The following is a 20,999-nucleotide window of genomic DNA, read 5'->3' as shown; positions in this document are numbered from 1 at the left end:
GGTCTGGTAGAGTCACATAGTGCCTTCAAATCATCCAAGGCTGAATTATGCTCAGCACAGACTTCACATTAAGTATGTTCCATTATATTCCAATTCTTTAAAACTTGGTGTAATAGGGTTAATTATTGGTAAAAAATAAAATAAAACAAATAAAAATAAAAATAACTGGTATATTGCCTTTTCCACTGCTATGGGGTTCTCAGCCAAAAAAAAAAAAAAAAAAAAGAGAGAGAGAGAGAAAGAGAGAGAGAGGAGAGAAAGAGAATCTGAGCTTGTCTTCCCCAAGAACAGCCAGACTCTGTTAGGGCTTGCCCAGGGAGAAGTTAAATGCTTCTTTTGATGTTTGAGAAGTTGCCCTGAATTCAAGCCTCACCCATCCTTGGTTGGAAGAGCCCAGCAGCTGGGATGAGAGGCTGCCCCAAGAGGAGAAGAAAGGGCTTCACTTACCTGGAGCTGACGCAAGGGGAGTGGCTGTACCTTGGGCCCTTTTACACCTGCAGGCTGGGTAAGGAAAGGATTTTGGAGGTGAGTAGCGGAGACCAGGCCCTGCCCCCTCACAGTGGTCTGGACATAGGATGGCCAGATACAATACAAAATGTCCAGGAAATTTTGAATTTCAGATAAACAATACACACAGTCTTGGGGGCATATTTTTATACAAAAAAATCTTGTTGTTTGTTGGAAATTCATATTTAACTGGGCATCCTGGATTTTTATTTGCTAAATCTGGGGACAGTGGGAGGCCATAGCAGGGGCTAAGACAGAGGTGGCTGCCTGAGGACCTGGACCTGAACCTTGGCCTGACCCTAGCCAGGAAGGTCCTGGGTGAGTCTTCTCCCAGCTTCTTGTCTGTCTCCACCCAAGTCGCCTGACCAGCAAGTCCTAAAAGTATCTTCATCCTCAGTGATTTCACTGCTCAAGACCAGGGGCTGCCTGTCACTTAGCAGGCCAAATCTCCATTCTGGGGTCTAGCATGGGAGCCCTTCCTTGAAGGTAAGACCGAAAAATCAGCAGCCGTGGTCAGACCAGGTGCCCACCAGGGCTCTTTCCCTGCAATCTGCAAAACCTCAGCCAAGACTTTCATGTTCTCTGAGCCTTGAACACCCCATTGGGGTGGGGACCAACCTAGGGCTGACCAAATGATCCCAAGTTTCTCCTTAACTGCTTTTACTTGCTTTGCTTTTACTCCCCACTGAAGAACATTTTTTTGGCCCACTTTCACTTCTTCAATAAATATTTATTAAGTATCAGCATATGCCAGGATACCTAAATGAATAAAGCAGACAAAAATCGCTGCCCTTACAGAGCTTGTATTTAAGTGCAAATGTTTAGAAAATACATGTAATGACTAAGTCAATGATAGAGAATTTTTGAAGGTGAAATGAGCATAGGAAAAAATTAGAGCATGCTCAGGTGGGTGGAGGTTCAGGGCAGGTTGCAGATAAGCAACTGCAATTTAAAGTAGAGTGGTCAAGGAGGGCCTCCTGAAGAAGGTGGTATTTGTCTCAAAGGCAGTAGGCAGGTTAGCAAAGGTGCTAAAGGGAACAGTGTTCAGGCAGCAGGAACAGTTGGAGCCCTGAGGGAAACACGTGACTGGTAGGGTTGGGAGAGGAGGAGAGATGTGGTCTGGGTGGTTGGAGGCTAGAGACAGGGCATGGAAGGCTCCCTGGATGAGGAACGGAGGGGAGTGGAGTCACAGAGAAGGCTCTGACAGAGGATGAAGAGGAGTGAGTCAAAGCCACCTACATCACCAGGTGACAGATGAGGGTGGAGGTGATGAGAGTCTTAGGCGACTGCATGTACCTGAAGCTTCAGCGAACAGGTTTCTCTGCCACACTGAATGAGGCACCAGAAAGAAAGTGAGGTGTCTTAGCCGGGCCTGGTGGCAGGCACCTGTAATCCCAGCTACTCGGGAGGCTGAGGAAAGAGAATAACCTGAACTCAGGAGGCGGAGATTGCAGTGAGCTGAGATCGCGCCACTGCACTCCAGCCTGGGCGACAAAGTGAGACTCCGTCCCCCTGCCCCATTAAAAAAAAAAAAAAAAAAAAAAGTGAGGTGTCAAGGATGAGATAAATATCTGTCCTGCACTTAGCACACATGGATCCTGGAGGGAGAATACAACTGGAAGGCCACAGACCAGAGGTCTAAATATTTCAAAAGAAGAAATTGAGCCAGCAAACTTTTAAATAAAATATTGGCTATCCTCCTGCTTTCCTAATGATGAAACCAAAAAATACGTGGAAAGCTATGATTTTTATTGGCTGAAAGTTGGCAAAATCTCAATGGCTGAATGTCATGCTTGTTGTACACGTCTGGGGGTTTTACTCATGGGCCAGCAATGCTTGAATAAGTCAAAAATAAAGACATCCATAATTCATAAATGAGTATGTACTTTTTCCGTAAAATTTATTTGTCTTGCCTCATTTCAGTATAATCAATAATTATGTTGTATGAGCAAGATTTTCACATAATTCATCTTTTAACATTAATGTGATAAAGTGCCACATTTTGAATGTATTTTTCTCAAAAATGTACATTAAGGCTGGTGCAGTGGCTCACACCCATAATCCCAGCACTCTGAGAGGCCAAGGCGAGAGGTTTGCTTGAGGCCAGGTGTACGAGTCCAGCCTGGGCAACAGTGTGAGACCTCATCTCTAAAAAATGTGTTTACAAAACTAGCCAGGCATGGTGGTGCATGCCTGTGGGCCTGTCTACTCAAGAGGCAGAGGCTGAAGCGGGCAGATCACATGAGCTCAGGAGTTCAAGGCTGCAGTGAGTGATGGTCATCACACCACTGCACTTCAGCCTGGGTGACAGATCGAGATCGTGTCTCTAAAAATTTTTTTTAAAAAAGGAAATTAAATGTAAATTTAGAAAATAAATTTAAATAATTTTTCATATTTTCAAAAAGTATTACCTCTAAAACATTCAAAATTAGCTGTTAAAAAGCAAAACACAAATTTTTTTTTTTTTTTTTTTTTTGAGACAGAGTCCTGCTGTGTCGCACAGGCTGGAGGGCAGTGGCGCAATCTCGGCTCACTGGAAGCTCCGCCTCCTGGGTTCACACCATTCTTCTGCCTCAGCCTCCCGAGTAGCTGGGACTACAGGCGCCCACCCCCACGCCCGGCTAATTTTTTTGTATTTTTTAGTAGAGACGGGGTTTCACCATGGTCTCAATCTCCTGACCTCATGATCCGCCCGCCTCGGCCTCCCAAAGTGCTGGGATTACAAGCGTGAGCCACCGTGCCCGGCCAAAACACAAATTTTAATTATGGAAATAACTTTCATCAAAGCTAATTTTTATAAATCTTTGAAAATTTAATTAAATCACTTGAAATATTTAGGTAAAAGTGAAACTATTTATGATTCTATTGAGTACTGTAACCAGACCAGCAAATGCTGTGTTGCTTATATAAAAAACAGTAGGCCAGGTGTGGTGGCTCAAACCTGTATTCCCAACACTTTGGAGGCTGAAGCTGGAGAATCACTTGAGCTCAGGAGTTTGAGACCAGCTTGGGCAATATAGGGAGACCCCATCTCTATAAAAAAAATTTAAAAAAGAATTAGTTGGGGCTGTGATTGTGCCACTGCACTCTAGCCTGGGTAACAGAGTGAGACCCTGTCAGAAAGAAAGAAAAGAAAGGAAAGAAAGGGAAGGAGGGAGGGAGAAAGCAAGCATATCTCATTTCATGTAGGTTATAACTAGACCTACATTTATGCAAATTTGAGACTATGCATTGCTTAATATTGTCGGCCATGGTTCCTCAGCAACCACATGCAATTGTTGTGGACCCCGTGCTCACCAGAGCAGCTCTGGAATCACATATTGGATCATGAAGACAGGTAAGAAAATGGACACTGGGCAATTCTGGGAAGTGATACATCATTATACAACAATCTATTGTAATCGTACTTAAAGGAAGGGTGTGAGAAGTTAATACATTTCTATTTGCTCTTCCCGACTCAAGTCCCCCTTACAGACAGAGGCAGCATCTGTCTCCCATGGAGCAGCCTCACCACAAACCTCTGTGGTACTGAGACAATGGCACAGGGCAGGTGATGTGTGTGTGTAGTGGGGCTGAGGGGCTGTGTTCCCGGGCCTGAGCATAATCAGAATTCAGAGCAAATGTTTCAGGGTCCTGCCTTGCCAGCACCAAGCCCTGCTTCATGACGACTTAGAAACCCACATGTTCTTGCCTAAATGGCATGTGTACGTGTGTGCACACATGCCTCAGTAAGAGGGGCCCTGTAGGGAAGGAGCCCCCCGAGAGCCTCCTCCTTTGGGCAAGGTCTAAGGGCAGTGGCCCCTGGAAGGATGGACTTGCCACCCTCTAGATGGGGAAGGTGTGGGTGAAGTAGCTTTGGGTGGGGATGTACAGATCAGGAATTCAGATTTGGAAATGTTGACTTTGCAGTGTCTTTTGGTTATCAAGAGGAAAGTAGACAGGCAGCTGTATAAAGGGGTCTGGATTTTGAGAGAGAAATCTCAGCTGGAGATAAGAGATCTGTGAGTCATTAGTGGGTGGATGTTCTATGATGCCTTCTGCCTGGAAGATACCACCAAAGGATGAGTGTGGATGTGAAAGAGAGAGTCGAGGGGCTGGATCCTAGGGCATGAAACCCAAAGGCTGGGGACAACACCCATTAGGATAAATATTAGCAAAAAAAAAAAAAAAAAAAAAAAAAGCAGTAAACAACAAGTGTTGGCAAGGATGTGGAAAAATTGGAACTCTTGTACATGGCCAGTGGGAATGTAAAACGGTAGAGCTGCTACAGAAAACATTATGGCAGGCTGGGCATGGTGGCTTATGCCTGTAATCCCAGCACTCTGGGAGGTGGAGGCAGGCAGATCACCTGAGGTCAGGAGTTCGAGACCAACCTGGCTAACATGGTGAAACCCTGTCTCTACTAAAAATACAAAAATCAGTCGGGCATGGTGACATGGGCCTGTAGTCCCAGCTACTCAGGAAGCCGAGGCAGGAGAATCGCTTGAGCCCGAGAAGCAGAGGTTGCAGTGAGCTGAGATTGTGCCACTGCGCTCCAGCCTGGGTGACACAGCGAGACTCTGTCTCAAAAAAAAAAAAGAAAACAGTATGGCAGTTTCTCCAAAAATTAAATATATGATCACCGTATGATTCAGCAATGCCACTTCTGGGTATATACACAAAAGAACTGAAAGTAAGAACTCAAACAGATATTTGCACATCCATGTTTACAGCAGCATTATCTGCAATAGTCAAAAGACAGAAACAATCCAAGCATCTGCTGATGCATGAATGGATGCACAAACTGTGACGCATCCACACAGTAGGATATTATTCCACCTCATGAAGGAAAATGACACATGCGACAACATGGAAGAAACTGGAAGACACGCTAAGTGATATTTTCCAGACACAAAGGGACAAATACGGTATGATTCCACCAAATGAAGTCCCTCGTCGTCAAATTCACAGAGTCAGAAAGTTGAAGAGTGATTGCCAGGGGCTGGGGAGAAGGGGAATGGGGAGTTATGGTTTAATGGGGACAGAGTTTCCGTTTTGCAAGATGAAAAAGGTCTGGAGATGGATGGTGGTAGTGGTGGCGCAACAATGTGACTGTGATGAATATCACTGAACTACACACTGAAAAATGGTTAAGATGGTAGATTTCATGTTATGTATATTTTACCACGATTTTATATGCTAAAATAGAAAGAGAGAGATTAAAATAAGGGTTGAAAGAGTTGAAGAGTTGGGTACAAGGTCAGGGACAATTGACAGGGACAGAGAAGGAGGAACCAGCAGCAGTGTGACTTTGGCCAAAGTCACACTCCTCTCTGCAGGCCTGCAGCTCTCTGTCCAGCTCAGAAAGTCTTATGGCATGTTGCACTCACTGGATGTTACTCCTGGTCACTGTTATTCCTTGAATGTCCTCCAACTTTGGACTTGGACTTTGGATCTCAGTCATGTTGTCAGTGACTCCACTGCACTCACCCTTTCCACCTCAGTCAATAAGTCACTCCTCCTTTAACCCACTCACTCATCATTTCAATACTTGTGTGTAAATAATTCTCAACTTCACTCTCTTGTGCCTAGTATGTTCAGTTTTGTCATCTCCTCCTTGCCACCCAAATGGCAGATTATTTCTTTTCAAAATGAATGGTGCATGGATGAATGAATCAATGAGGTGTCCATGAATAAGGAAGTGTCTTCTTGCTCTTCTCAAGTCTGCTTTTGACATTATCATGCCCATTGTTGGGGCTTGCACTATAGAAGGAAGAGCAGAAGGACATGGGAGAAGAGAACAAGAGTGCTAGTTAGTAGAGGTGGGGTCTTTCTCAGAAATAATAAGTAGAGTGAGTGTTTCTCAGGAGGTTAATGCACCACACATTTCAGTACCTGAATGGCAGCTCTTATTTAAGACTATATAGATGTGAGGAAAATGAATGCCTGCCTTAGTTCTCTTCAGGGATTGTCAATGAATCTATGTGTGGCATCTCTAGACCCATGGGGACATCTTTAAGACATAGTCCAAGAGGTGAATTTCAACACGTGGTCTCAGGTTGCATGGTCTGCGTTATACACAGGGGAGGAGTGAGTTAAAATGGTCAACACATTTGTGAAATGATCCTTAATGTTTTTAAGTACCAGCATGTGGTGGTATATATTATGTGTCAACTTGACTGGGTCACAGGGTGCCCAGATATTTGGTTAAACATTATTCTGGGTGTGTCCACAAGGGTGTTTCTGGATGAGAAACATTCAAATTTATAGACTGAGTCAAGAAGGTTGCCCTCCCCAATGTGGGTCAGCCCCTTTCAATCCACTGAGGGCCTGAATGGAAAATAAAAAAGACTGAGTTCTCTCTGCCTGGCTGTCCTTAAGCTGGGACGTTGGTCTTCTCCTGCTTTCAGATTTGGACTTGGACTAGAACCACACCACCAGCCCTCCTGGTTCTCACACCCATAAACTCAGACTGGAACTTACACTATCAGCTCTCCTGGGTCTCCAGCTTGTCACCTGTGGATCTTGGGACTTCTCAGCCTCTGTAATTGCAGGAGCCTATTCCTTATAATAAGACAAATCTCATTATATACATATTATTATATATACGTACAGTCATGTGCCATAACATTTCAGGTAATGATGCACCGCATATACAACAGTGATCCCGTAAGAGCATAATGAAGCTGCAATGTTCCTACTGCTGAGTGATGTTATAGCTGTCACAATGTCACAGCATAATTATTTTTGAAATCAATTTAGTGTAGCCTGAGTGTGCAATGTTTATAGGCCTACATAGTGTGCAGTCATGTCCTAGACCTTCACGTTCACTCACCACTCACTCAGTCACTTACTCAGAGCAACTTCCTGTCTTGCAAGCTTCATTCGTGGTTAAGCGCCCTATATGGGTTTCTTATTTTTTATCTTTCATGCTGTATTTTGACTGTACCTTTTCCATGTTTAGATACACAAATGCTTACCACTGTGTTACAGCTGCCTACCATATTCAGTACAGTCCCATGCTGTACAGGTCTGCAGCCTGGGAGCAATAGTCTATACCATACAGGCTCGGTGTGGAGTAGGCTACCCTAGGTGAGTGTAAATGCACTATGATGTTTGCACAAGGATGAAATTAGCTAACAACCCATCCCTCAGAATGTATCCCTGTTAGTAAGCAATGCACGACTATACACACCACACACACACACACACACACACAATTACAAGATATATAGATATAACAGAACCAATAGGATATATATTATTTCCCTGGAGAACTCAGACTCATACACAGCATAATTGGTGGAGGTTTTATGTTGTGGTTGGCATTAATTCCCCAGTTATCATAATGTATGGAATTTTGATGGAGAAAAAAGTGCCCGATGCCCTCTGTGACTGTGTCCTAGCACGTTTTAAATTGAGGAGTTGCTTGCACCAACATGACTCCGATGCTTCACAGAGCATGTTCACTGCCCAGGGACTCACATCCACATGGTCAAGGTGGTGTCAGGCTGGCAAAGCAAAATCATTGCTATTTGACTTTCAACTGTGAAATTTTGCAGTCATATTATGAGTCGTTCCCCTTCACAATTGTCTGGCTTACAAACTCCCGGGAAGGTGAGAATGATTTAGACTTTATGGGGAGTATGGTAGGTTAATCATAAGAACGGGGCTGCTGTGAAGGCCGGTGGGGCATTGACAGATGGTGTTCCCTTCTCCCCTTCTGATTTTCCTTATTTGCAGCCTGACATTTTTAAAAAATAGATTTGCTTGGAGTTTTTGCACATTTACGAAATCCATTTGAAAACTTGGTGGTTGGAGAATGGAAATGATTTTACGGTTGGGAAAGATTGTCCACAGATTTCTTAAAAGGTAATGGTTGCTAATTCGGCCTTCAGCAACAGCCACAACGTCCTCATATTAAATAAGCTAGCCCAGTTTAAGAACAATTAGACAAAGTCAAAATATAGGATCCACATCTGCCCATAAATGGCGGCTTTTAATCTGCATGGGCGTTAGAGGTGGTGCAGTGACAGGAGGGCCAGCTCCAGGGAAATTCCTCCCGCTGCCTGGTGGAACTGCCATTTTCAAATGGAGTCCTGATTTAAAAAAAAAATAAAAAATTAATTAGCAAAGGTCAATAATTACTGTATTACCATAGCTATAATGTATAATTTTTTGGCCCATACATTTGGGGAAGGAAAAAGCATTTGATAAACAATACCCATTCTTTGAAGCCTTTCCTTGGAAGGTTTTCCTAGCTAGTTGGAGTGAGGTGGCCATTGCCATGTTTCCTGTGTTTTGAAGAGCCAGTCCTATCCATCTTTCACAGCTGGAAAACCTGTGGATGTGGGAGTTATCTCCCACATCCTTCTTGGGCTCAAGAACCTGCACTGGCTCACTATTAACCACTGCATCAAGTTCAAACACTTTCTTGGCTTCCCAATCCCTGCAGGTGTCCCTCTGGCATCCCCGCTTTGATCTTAGACTGTTTTTCCAGTCCTCCACTTCTTCCTGAGATCCGCCCTAGTTCCCCCTCTGCTCCATGTTGAGTCCTGATTCTTCCAGGATGCCTTCCCCAGCCGTCCCAGCCTATGGAGTTTAATTCTCAGTTACGTTGTAGAATTATCTTTGCATTGTTTCACGGGTTCCTTCATTCATGTTTTCATTTGTCTGACAGATGTTTATTCAGCACTGTCTAGCTGCAGAAATAATTGCACACCAGTGTAATGTCTGCAAGAAAAAAAAAAAAAAAGACTTGCATTGGGGGCCAATGATTGGGGTAGCATAGAGCAGCCAGGATGCTGGTGACATTTCACAAAGACCTGGCACTCCAGGGGAAGGGCGGGTTCCACGAGATGCAAAATAGGCCACTACATCCCAGGCCTGGAGGTCAGGAGAGAGGTGAGCACTGGCTTTTGAAGTTACTTTGAGAGAAATCAATGATTGATATTAAAGCATTTTGAACAACTCTAAAGCACTACATGAGGGTTATAAGATTCTACAACCCGTGCTGTGTGATCTTTTCCGAAGGAAGCTAGCGATTTGAGCCCCTGCTGTGGTTAGGGGTCACTGCGGTGGCCATTTCCACTAACATTATCACAGTCAGTTGCAAGCCTCCCTGGTAAGTCAGGTGTTATCATCTCCATTTTACAGACAATAAAACTGAGGCTCTGTACGGCTAAGAAATGTGCTAAGGCCACAGAGCTAGGACACGATGGAGCTAGGATGCCCCCAGGTTCATCTTTGGAGTTCCTCCTGGGGTGCAATGTGGCCAATTTTGTCTTCTCGTTTCGTGCCACCAAAACAAACTGAGGAATTTAATCATTTAAAGGTTATTTTTGGCTCCATAACAAACGCAAGTTGAGGTCTGTTGGCAGAGTCTGGCTCAAAGGAAGCTACAATTCATCAGTTCCAATCACTGAACAAAGAGTTCAGGGACAGCCTGAAAACACTGGATGCTGCCATTGACCCTGGGTGGAGAGGGAGTGGGAAACACGCCTGGAAAAATTGGCATTTGGTTGCTAATTAAAACATTTTTAAAGATCTTATTACCAAAATATATATTAAGGTGGACATTCAAATCATTCTACTTACTGCTTAGGGATCATTTTGCTTAAGAATGGAGTAAAATGTGGATGCATGAACATTTTGTGAAAGTGTAATCATGAAACTGCATCAGATGATGTGCCCATTGTTTTCATTTCTGTTATTGAGGGTTTAGGGAAAAAAATTTACAAAGAATTTTAAATAAACTCCCAAACCTTCAGTTTCCAAAATGAGATTGAGAAGTTTTATCTTGGTAAATATGTACTTTGCAGCAATTATTAGATCATTTTGATTTCTGGGGACATCATTTAGAAGCATTGCATTTGTGGAAAGTGCATGTTTAACACCTTTGTGGATTGAGGGTCCCCTCATCTTTCTTCATTTTCCCTGCTCTCTTGTCTTTGTGCTGATTTTTCATCAAACCCAGTGGCACAGGCGGCAGAGCCCACTTCCATCACTCTCCAGGTGCTTCTGTCTCTAAGTACCCGTTTTTTCTTCTGAACATCATGATGCCATCTATCAAACTTCTAAACAGGTTCCCACTTTGCCTTCTAAGGCTGAGGCTTGGTGCTTCATTTTCCACAGCAATCCCGGTCTTAGAGAACAATTAATGATGTCAGCTTACTGGTATCACTTTTGAAATATTTTCTCTTACTGAGAATCTTTGCAGGAGAACGACAAAGGTGCAAACACAGACTTTTTCTCAATAAGCTTCAGAACCAAGATGGACCTTTTGATAAATGCTTTCTGGTAGTTGTCTTTAAGGGGCTAATTTTTCAAGCTTAAAGAGGGAGAGAAAGACAAAGATCTCCATTTTTTTTCAGGTAATTAATGACTTAAATGGAAGAAAATGAATAATTTAATAAAAATATTTTGGCATGTCTTAAGCCACATACATTTGGTTCCTGTACAAGGTCCCTCCCTCCACGATGAGCAAAGGTATTTTCGTTTGGCAGATTAGGCTATTTTTTAATTCTACTTATTATACTAAATTGAATGCCATATTATGAAATCCATTTCAACTTTTATGGACATCCCTGCCTCCTCCAGGGGTTTCTTTGGGCATTTGGTTTATTGGGGAAGAGTCATTTTTTCTCTGCAACAATGCCCACAGTGCTGGCACATTACGGCAAAGAAAATAAGCCACAAAATTCAAGTTCTTATTGCAGACTAGTATCAACTTACATGATTTTTTTTAAATAATGGAAAACGTTAGAATATGACATCCTAGGGAAGGATAGAAGATTCTTGCATATCTAATCAAAATGTTATCATCCCCGAAACATATTCATCATATGACCTTTGTCAGCTGCTTCATAGTAAAGAAATCCTTTCAAAAAGGCAAAAGTTTCAAACAGAGCATTATGGGCTGGAAGAAATTCACAGAAAAGAAATTGCGTTTTCCACCAGAGAGCCTCAGTGCTAAGGCTGCACTGGGGAGCTCACTATGACCCTCTTGCCGTTGTCTTAAACTGTCAAAGTTTGACTCCTTTTGGATTTTTGAACAATTCAAAAAAGATCCTTTCATAAACAGTTTCATAAACTACGACATATCTAATTCCTGGGCTTTGAACACGGAGCTGAGTACAGCACAGGGAGCCTACTGAGAATTTCTCCTGAAACCATAAAGCAATCTAGGAGGTGAGTTAGCACGCTGTTGACACAGGGAATGGAAATGGAAATTCTCTAGGAGTCTCTTCCACCCCGAGTTCTACGCACTGCTTTGCCTGATGCTTGTTGATTGGTGTCGTATATCTTGATGTTAGTATCCCATTTAGGAAATGTTCTGACATTATCTATTTGGAAGTTCGAAACACAGTATAAAACCCCCAATGCATTTGAGCACAGGTTTCAGCACAGCAATCACAATGCTCATTTCCACTGATGCAAGATGTAGGTTTGAACCACATTCCAATAGACTCTATTCCTAAGTCGATAGAAATCTGAAAGTCTTTCTGTGGCTAGCAGGGTTAGGAGGGGCTAACTCCTTCCTTCCCGAACACCACCTTATTCCTCTTATCAACTCTCCCTAGTGCTCAGCAACCAGGGGGCTGTGGCTGTGGAATATGTATGAAGAACAAATGATCAGGAAAAATGAGGTGGAAAAAATTTTTTAGATAGCAGAACTGAAAGGAAATGAAACAATGAGGATTTGAAAAATGCAATTGAATACACGTTTAACCATTAAAAATGATTGCACGTCTCTAAAAGAGAGTAGAAATAAAATGGCTGTAATGTGTTTACTTTTTTAAAGATTCAGGCTCAGTTCACAAATGGCAAAGCACATTGAATCAAAATTGACCTTTTGCATTACTAGAATCTAGAGATTTTATTCATCTAAGAACCCACTGTACTTTGGAATTAGTCCATGGACTTACTAGCATAGGGTGACCAGAAAAACTGTTAGATTGCTGATCCTAAAATCACCTTTAAATTCATATTTAGACTTCTTCCAATTTATTTTTATCACACAAGCATGGGTAGATGCCAAAGAGAATCCTCAGTTACTATTGCTAGCTTGTTAATAATCAAGTTATATTTTTCCAATCATTGGCATTTTCGAATGCTGCAAATGAAAATCAAATTTGCAAATGTGACACATTCAGGGAAACCATATCTACTATTTCCTTCTCAGACAAAGGAAGACAAGTTTTTAATCAGCAGTCAACTCTGCAGTCTTTGGAGTTGGTTTAAACTAAGTCAGCAACTCTGATTCTTTTATTTGAAGAACAAATAGCAGGATAAAATTCCTAAGCCCTAGAAATATACCATCATAACTTGCTACCCAAAGATTTCAAATTCCTCAATTGAAAAATGCTAACACAGTTTTTTCTCTGTCTCCCTCTCTTTGTCCTTCCTCCCTTCCCTCCTCCCTCCTCTCTCTCTCTCTCTCTCTCTCTCTCTCTCTCGTCTTTCCTTCTTCCCTTCCCCTCCCTAATCCTGTGTTCTTAGGAATTGGGAATATTCTTAGGAATATTGATGCTTGCAGATCAGTAATTTTCTGTAAGGTTTGGTTCTGCCATTTCATAGCTGAGTGGCCTTGGACAAGTAACTTGACCTCTGTAATCCTTACTTTCCTCACCTATAAAATGGGTGTAATGATACTCATCTCACAAAGCTGTGAGTTTTTTTTTGTTGTTTTTGTTTTGTTTTCTTTGGTTTTGAGGTGGAGTCTCGCTCCATTGCCCAGGCTGGAGTGCAGTGGTGTGATCTTGGCTCACTGCAACCTCCACCTCCCAAGTTCAAGCGATTCTCCTGCCTCAGCCTCCCGAGTAACTGGGACTAGAGGCACACATCATTATACCCGGCTAATTTTTGTATTTTTATAGAGATAGAGTCTCACCACGTGGGTCAGGCTGGTCTCAAACTCCTTCCTAATCTCAGGTGATCTGCCTGCCCTGGCTTCCCAAAGTGCTGAGATTACAAGTGTGAACCACCATGCCTGGCCAAAGCTGTGGGTTTTAGAAGGATGACACATGTAAAAACACACAGTACTGAGTGTCTGCACACAGGAGACCCTTGTGTTGTCCCAGACTCTGGGTCACCAGTGACAGAAACCCAACTCACAGTTGTTTATTCAAACAAGAGAATTTATTGTCACAGAGAAATGAGAAGTCCAGGGGTGGCTTTATACTCATGATTGGATCTGGTCATATCCAGGGGCTCAACAGTGTGGTTTGGGCTCTGTTTCTCTCTATCTCCACGCAACTTCCCTTCGTGAAAAGATGGCCACTGGCAGCCCAGAGCCAATGTGGTCCCTGCTTTGTGCCCCAGCAGGAAAAGGCAACTCCCTGCAATAACCGTACATCCACCCAGGCAGGAACTCTCATCAGCCCACCACTATGACCAATGGGAGATTTGCTATACACAAAGAGATAGTAGAGCTTGCAGGTAAAAGCCATCAATGTCCCCTATGAGGCCCAGTAAATGCCAGCTCTCATTCTCCTGTGGCTTCCACTCATCGAAGAAGCAATAAATTGGGGCATAAGTAACTCTAACACCTACTGCTGTGTGATCTTACCAAGTTACTCAACCACTCTGTTTCCTCATTTCTAAAGCTGTGATCATGACAGTACTTACCTAATAGGGTTGCTGTGAGGATGCAGAAAGAGGATGGGTATAAAGCACCTAGCCCAGAGCCTGTCACTTAAAAAGTCATCGTCATTTTCAAATATGGTTACACATTTTTTTCCGATGGGGTTGCATCCCGAGCAATGTGTGGTTGGGTGATTTCGTCATCTCGCAAACATCATAGTGGACTTACGCAAACCTAGATGGTGTAGCCTATTGCTCCCAGGCAACACACCTTCGTGTACTGAATATGACAGGCTATTGTATCACATGGTATTTGTGAATCTAACCATACCCAAGCCTACACAAGGTAATATGTTGCACTACGACATTATGATAGCTACGATGTCACTACGTGATAAGAATTTTTCAGCTCCATCATAATCTTATTGGTACCACCATGGTACAGGCAGTTCATTGTTGACCAAAACATCATTATGTGGTGCATGACTGTATTATCATTAATTTCTACAAGTCCTATCTTTCTAGTTCTTTAGTATCTTAATGAATCTCCAATAAATGTGCTAATTAAGATTAATCCCTAAGACAAAGAACCAAGGCACAGACTCGCCAATGCTTTTGCTTGGCCTTGGGGCGGGGACAAGGCTAGGAGAGTGCCCTGGGTTGGCACCAAGTTGTCTTGCTGTCCAGCCTCATGAAATGTGTCCCCTTCTCAACAGGCTCCCTGGAAAGCTCCACTGCACAGAGTCAGATCCACCGGGCACTTATTTAGTGGCCAGAAACTCCCTCTACTGCTTTGGGGAAGATGGGGCTGCAGGAAGCAGAGCACCCCAGCCGCCTCCTCACCAGGGCCTCCCCAGCCCAATCCATACACAGCTGGTGGATGAAGAGTTGTGAAGACTTAAGGTGAGGCAGCATGTGAGTATGCATGCCCAGCACACAGGGCTCAAGGGCTGTCACACAGCAGGTGCACCATCCTTGTGAACAGGGAGGATACAAACTTGGTGGCTTACTACCTCATGGTGATCCTGCCCTTCTCACCCCTTCCCCTTCATTCCCATATCAGATCTGTTCTCCAAGCCATGGTGGGTGCATGTGACCGTGGCTGGGAAGGTACCTCATTCCCCTGTCCACCGTGATTGGTCCAGAGCTTGTCCTAATCATCCATGGTAGGCCAATCAGAGCCATTCCCTAAGATTCTTTTTGGGGGAAGCTGGGAGAGAGCTTTGATGTGGTTCGATACACCAATACCATTATGTATTTCAACTCTGAGGACACACAGCTGAAAGGATGTAAGCCTGGGTCCTGGGTGGGTAACACCTGCCTGGAGCTGGAGAAGATGAGAAAAGGAAGGCCTGCGGAGGGCCCAGTGAACGAGACCTGAGTTCAGCCTCTGTGCCTTGGAGTCCTCCTGCCTTTCCTTCTCTGGGCTGTAGTTCACTTTCTAATAAAGGTCCTTTGGGTTTGGCAGCTTTGGTCTGGGCCTCCTTCACCTGCATTGTGAAGAGCACCAGCAAAGGCCACCTGACACTGCCCTCACCGAGAAATGAGCACCTCCACCTTCACAACTTTCCCCTACCCCTGCCAGGAATGAAGATGCTGTCCTATTCCTGTCCAGTGGGCTCCTGGACAAAGAAGGGAGAGTCTCTCGTTTCCAGGGGCTGCTGATCAGACAGATGGAGGGATCATTCTGAGGACCTCAGTGTCTGTCATTCTGCACTCCTAGATTGAGTGGGGTTATCTCAAGCAAAGAGACAATGGGACATACGGCCACCGGCACCAGCCCCAGCACCAATTCTGCCACTCAGGTGGTGATCACTCTCCAATATCTGCCTCCTGTTACTTTAAACCAGTGGTTCAATGCACTAGGCTGGTTTGAAGCAGTTACCCTGGGAGAAAATACAGCCACTTTTCCTTTCTAAATTTGTATTTTGGTGACTGAGACAGAACCCTTAGTGTGGCTGTTTTTCCTGTCTTAATTTCATTCGTGCTTTCCCAGTCAGAAGCAAATGACAGCAAATCACAATCTCAGCATTGAAATCCCCACGTCTCTTGCTTTAATTTCCAAGTCACAAAAGCACGGGCGCTTGTGTTTCATCCCAGTGGGGCAGGGGAGTGGGGAGACCCACTTCCTCCTAACGACCCAGGTGCACACTCCCCAGCTCTTCACACCACTTAAAAGATTCTGCCCAAACTGCCAACCATGTGTCACAAACAAAGCCCTTCCCGAAAATGGATCAAAAACACTTTGTAATGAGTGTAGGAGCTGGTTTAAAAAGGGCCAACATCAAACAAAACCCCAGTCCTGAGTCACAGACACTTAAATAGCCCATTCCAGGGTGGGAACATCCTCCAAAGCGCTTCCATTTGTGTGAGTAGTTCTTCAAGCCAACGTATCCAAATACATACATCTGATGAGTGGACTTCGCTTGTTTACATACATTATGTACATTCCTTTGATAGTCAATTGTCTAAAGTCGGAACAGTTTGGAGGGAGAGCTATATAAGGTTTGCAATGATCTTTGTCCACCAATTACTGGACAACTGGATCCAAATTCCACAAATAGCTGTGGTTCTTTACCTGCATGGTGCTCCTCCCCTTAGACATCCAGCACCATGCATTTTCTCTTGCAGGTCTTTCCTTGCATCATCCCTCCAACCCCAGCAGATATCCTGGCTGAGCCTGTTTTCTCTGTGAGGGCCTACACTGTACACTGGGGCTCCTGGAAAGGGCTTGCTGGGCTGGGTACGGTGGCTCATGCCTGTAATCCTGGCACTTTGGGAGGCCGAGGCAGGTGGATCACCTGAGGTCAGGTGTTCAAGATCAGCCTGGCCAATAGGGTGAAACTCCGTCTCTATTAAAAATACAGAAAAATTAGCTGGGCATGGTGGCGTGCACCTGTAATCCCAGCTACTCAGGAGGCTGAGGCAGGAGAATCACTTGAACCCAGGAGGCAGAGGTTCCAGTGAGCAAGATGGCACCATTGTACTTCAGCTTGGGCGACAGAGAGAGACTCCAGTTCAAAAAAAGAAAAAGAGAAAAAAAAAAAAAAAAGAAAAGGGCTTCCTGCAGGGACAGTCAGTGCAGGGAGGGGCCTCCTTTGCACTCCCACTGCCCCTGCGCAACTCCTGGGTAGAGGTCACTACTCCAGAGAGCAAACTATTTCCTCATCTGTGCGCCATTCCACCACAAGCCCCACAGGGGCCTGCAGCGAGTCCCATTAATCCATCTCCAGGCCCTGCACCCACAAACTGGCAAAGGAAGTTTCAGGAAAAGTCTTTCTAATAGGAGCCTTTGGGCTGCCTCTGGTTCGTTTCCTTAGGAATTATCCTCCATGCCCTTCTTGACACAAAAGGGCCTGAAGGGTTCCAGTTCTCAACAGGAGCTCCCAGGGGCTCCTGGCAGGAGGATGTTCTGCCTCTTTTGAGGAATGCAGGAGCCAAGGAGCCCCTCCTGTTTTAGTTGCATCCCCATCCCCTTTCTCCACCCTGCACCATTCCCTTACCCTCTGTGTGAGGCAAAGCCTGAAGTCCCTCCTTCCCACCCTCTCTCCTGCCCACTCATGGATTACAGTCCCTGCTGCAGTTACACCACCATGGCTCTGCCATGCTGACAACTAGTGTCACACAGGAGTGTAATCAGAAGCACCTGGCATTCAACCCCGGTACTGATGGCCCCTACCTTTTCATTTCAGGCTTCCTCCTCCACAGTGCTTGAGGCTCCTTGGCCTCCTGGCCTCTCCCAGGTTCAAGGCGCTGACTCCAGCTCTTGGCTCCAACATTTACAGGAACACTGGGGCTAAGAAAATCAATTGTGTTAATCAGCAAAACCCTCCACTTGAGATGCTATCCTAAAAGCAAACCATATGTAAAACACTTAAAGTGGGGAGCTCTGTAATATGTTTCTTTTGTTACACGACCATCACACATTTGTCCGGAGTTTGGGGCTTTCAAACCACATAAGGTTTTATGTGATCGTTATAAAATCCCTCCATTTCCCAAAGGTAGGGTAGTAAGGATTAAGTTTGACTACTGAAGACAGTTTTGTTGTAAGTGGTCTCTAATGTCACAAAAGTAGCTTGGGAAGACAGGCTTATTAAACAAATTTCTTGGGTTGCAAATCATTAGAAGCAATCGCATGTCGTGTTCATTTGCTTAACCCGAAAGGTATCCATTTGGATGTTTAAAGAAACTATGCAAATTAACATTGTTCCCAGTGCCCACAAGAAAGCTGGCTGATCTTAAAGGAAATCCAGGGAGCTCCTTGAAGAAGTCGGACTGCAGTTGAGCATACCCTTTTGTGGTTTTCCCACCTCTTTTGTAAAAAGTTCTTCATAGGAATCTGTGTCTGGAGGAAAAGGGCTTGTGATTTGTTAATCTGAAGATGGGAGACCTCAAAGGAATCTCACCCAACTAGTCCTGCGCTGTCATCCTATGAACAGAGAAGTCAGGTGGTTGCTCAGTGAGGGGCAGGGCTGGCACCACATCCGAGCCTCCCTGTCCTGTGCTCCTTACTCTTCAGTGGAGCTGGTGACCTCCCGGCTTTGGAGCCATCCTGTGTTCCTTTAACAGTAGAACGAACACACAGGTGATGATGAGATTGTAATAGGACAAGAAGGAGAGGCGTGGGGAGCTCTTGATGAAAACTTGGGTTTTTGAAATTACCATGATGAAGGGAGGAGCTTGCACCAGCAGGTGTAGGGAGTGTGGGTTTGAGTTCTGCTCATCGGACAGCTGAAGCAGTCACATCCTTGAATCCTGGTCTTTTGCAGGCCAGTCCTTGGTCAGGTGGTGGCCTTTTTCCTCTTGCCCCTCTGCACTGAGACCCTTATTTGGCTCCTGATCCTGGAGCCCCTGACACAGTCCTTACCACTGAAGTAGCTGTGGCCCTTCACATAGTTCTTCCCACCACGCCAGCAAGGGGACTGAGTTCTGTCAGTGCAGCCAGGGCCAGGTCCACACGTCTCCCCAGGAAGCCAGCACTTTCTCTTGTGGACTGCCTCCCCATTCCCACAGGGCCCTCCTAAAGGGCCTTTGGATGACCACATTGGCCTTTCTTTCCTAGGGTGGGGAATCAGAGATGCTAAGACTGACCAGTCTCTTTTTCTTAAGAGTTCAGGGATTTGTCTTAAAATATTATTCAGATAACCGTATGAGTCACGTGTTAACTGCAAAACTACCTAACAACACACTTGTTAGAATACCAGTCGGCACTCTGATTCCATTTCGGCATTGTTTTTCCTTTGATTCTATTGGGATCCCGGTTCTAACTGGGTCCTGGTAGTAACAGGCTGTAAGTGGCCAGGTGTATAGCATTATTTCTTAGTAGTGTGGTGTGGTGCTGGTGGTTTATTTTCCCTATGCACACACGCCCTAATATGGAAGGATAGTTTGTATACACGTAGGGTACATTATCATAAGACTCCTTTACAGAGTACGAAACTGAGGATTAGAGAAGTCAGATGAGTTTCCCGAAGTCTTACAGAAGGCTAATGGAAAACACCAGAGCCAAGGGCAAACATGTTTCATTTCTCCTTCCACATTAGTTTAAATGTGAATGGCTGCTTGGAACAGTGTTGAGAAGGACACCGAGGCTGTGTTCAGGTTCAGTGGGGAAAATGTGCCTTGATTTGACCATTATATCGTGTACTCAGGGCCTAGTTTATTTCCCACAAGCAGCTATTTAAAACTTGTCTCATTCGAGGCAAGGTCCAGGGTGGGGAACCTCAGAGGATCAATGATGCAGCCTGTATTGTCACCAGGGCTCATCCCAAAGCAAATCCTGCTGAAGTTCTCCTCTGAACAACCCTTATCACTCATGCTAATATGCCGGATCCTGCAAGTCACAAATATGAAGGTATGAGCATTGGCCAAATCCCAACAGGGAAGCTACAGTGGGAAGGTGAAGACCCCTTTTCATTAAGGTAACAAACAACCGAGAAGGCCTGTAGCATGGTGGCTTAGAGCATGTGGGCCTTGGATGGGATCCTTGAAACTGCCAAGGGGTGTGTGACCTCTCCGAAGCCTCCAGGGATGATACTACTCCCTGGGGTGCTTATGCCAACCAACCATGTTAGAGACAATGGTTTCTGTACCCATTGCCTAGGGCTGCCATAATAAAGTGCCACACACCCCACACACCGAGTGGCTTAAAACAACAGAAACCTATTGTCTCAAACTTCCGGGGGCCAGAAGTTTGAAACCGAGGTGTGTTAGGACCCTGCTCCCTCTGAAGGCTCCAGGGAAGAGTGTCCTCTGCTCCCTCCGAAGGCTCCAGGGCTCTTAGGCTTCTGGCGACTTGCAGGTGCAGCCCTCCAATCCTCCTCCCTAAGTGGCCTTCTGCCTATAAGGAGTCATACTGGATGAGGGGCCCACTAATTGGTGGCTTCATTTTAACCTCTGTAAAGTCCCCATCTCCAAATGAGGTCACACCGTGAGGTACTGGGAATTAGGACTCCAACATAGCTTCTCTGGTGGACACAATTCAACTCCTAATAACGTCCACACAACCGCAAGCAGGGCCTGGCACCCTGTGTGCTCTCTGGAGAGCGGCTGAGTCAGGTCCTGGCCGTGTCTAGGCCATCGGTGACTGCAGCCCCTGGACGGGATCGCCCACCACAGGCCCTGAAGGCTGTCCCCACGACCCTCTGACAGCTTCTCTGCTGGTATGGGGGTCCCTGACTGGGGGAGCGGCCCCAGGGGGGGAGAAACTCGCGCTCTGGGCTCAGCGCAGCCGCCCCGAGCAGGACCGGGATTCTCACTAAGCGGGCGCCATCCTACGACCCCCGCGCGCTTTCAGGACCACTCGGGCACGTGGCAGGTGGCTTGCACGCCCGCGGACTATCCCTGTGACAGGAAAAGGTACGGGCTATTTGGCAAACTAAGGTACAGAGCCCGAGGCGGAAGCTGAGAAGGCGCTGCTCGGCTTGTAA

The 20,999-nt window shown here is 45.2% G+C and overlaps 1 long non-coding RNA gene across 1 annotated transcript; it reads right to left on the bottom strand.

Annotated features, from left to right (window-relative positions):
• Window positions 1-482: 482 nt before the first annotated feature.
• LOC134735775 (uncharacterized) lies at window positions 483-17,859 on the bottom strand. The gene is made up of 3 exons (XR_010119240.1): window positions 17,750-17,859; window positions 6,970-7,050; window positions 483-501 (listed from the first exon to the last, which is right to left on the bottom strand). It is a non-coding gene; the product is annotated as an uncharacterized lncRNA (long non-coding RNA).
• Window positions 17,860-20,999: the final 3,140 nt, after the last annotated feature.

Source organism: Symphalangus syndactylus, chromosome 2 (assembly GCF_028878055.3).
Source record: "Symphalangus syndactylus isolate Jambi chromosome 2, NHGRI_mSymSyn1-v2.1_pri, whole genome shotgun sequence".
Lineage (NCBI taxonomy): Eukaryota > Metazoa > Chordata > Mammalia > Primates > Hylobatidae > Symphalangus > Symphalangus syndactylus.
Note: the sequence above shows the minus strand (reverse complement) of the source record. Positions and strands in the feature narration are given on the sequence as shown.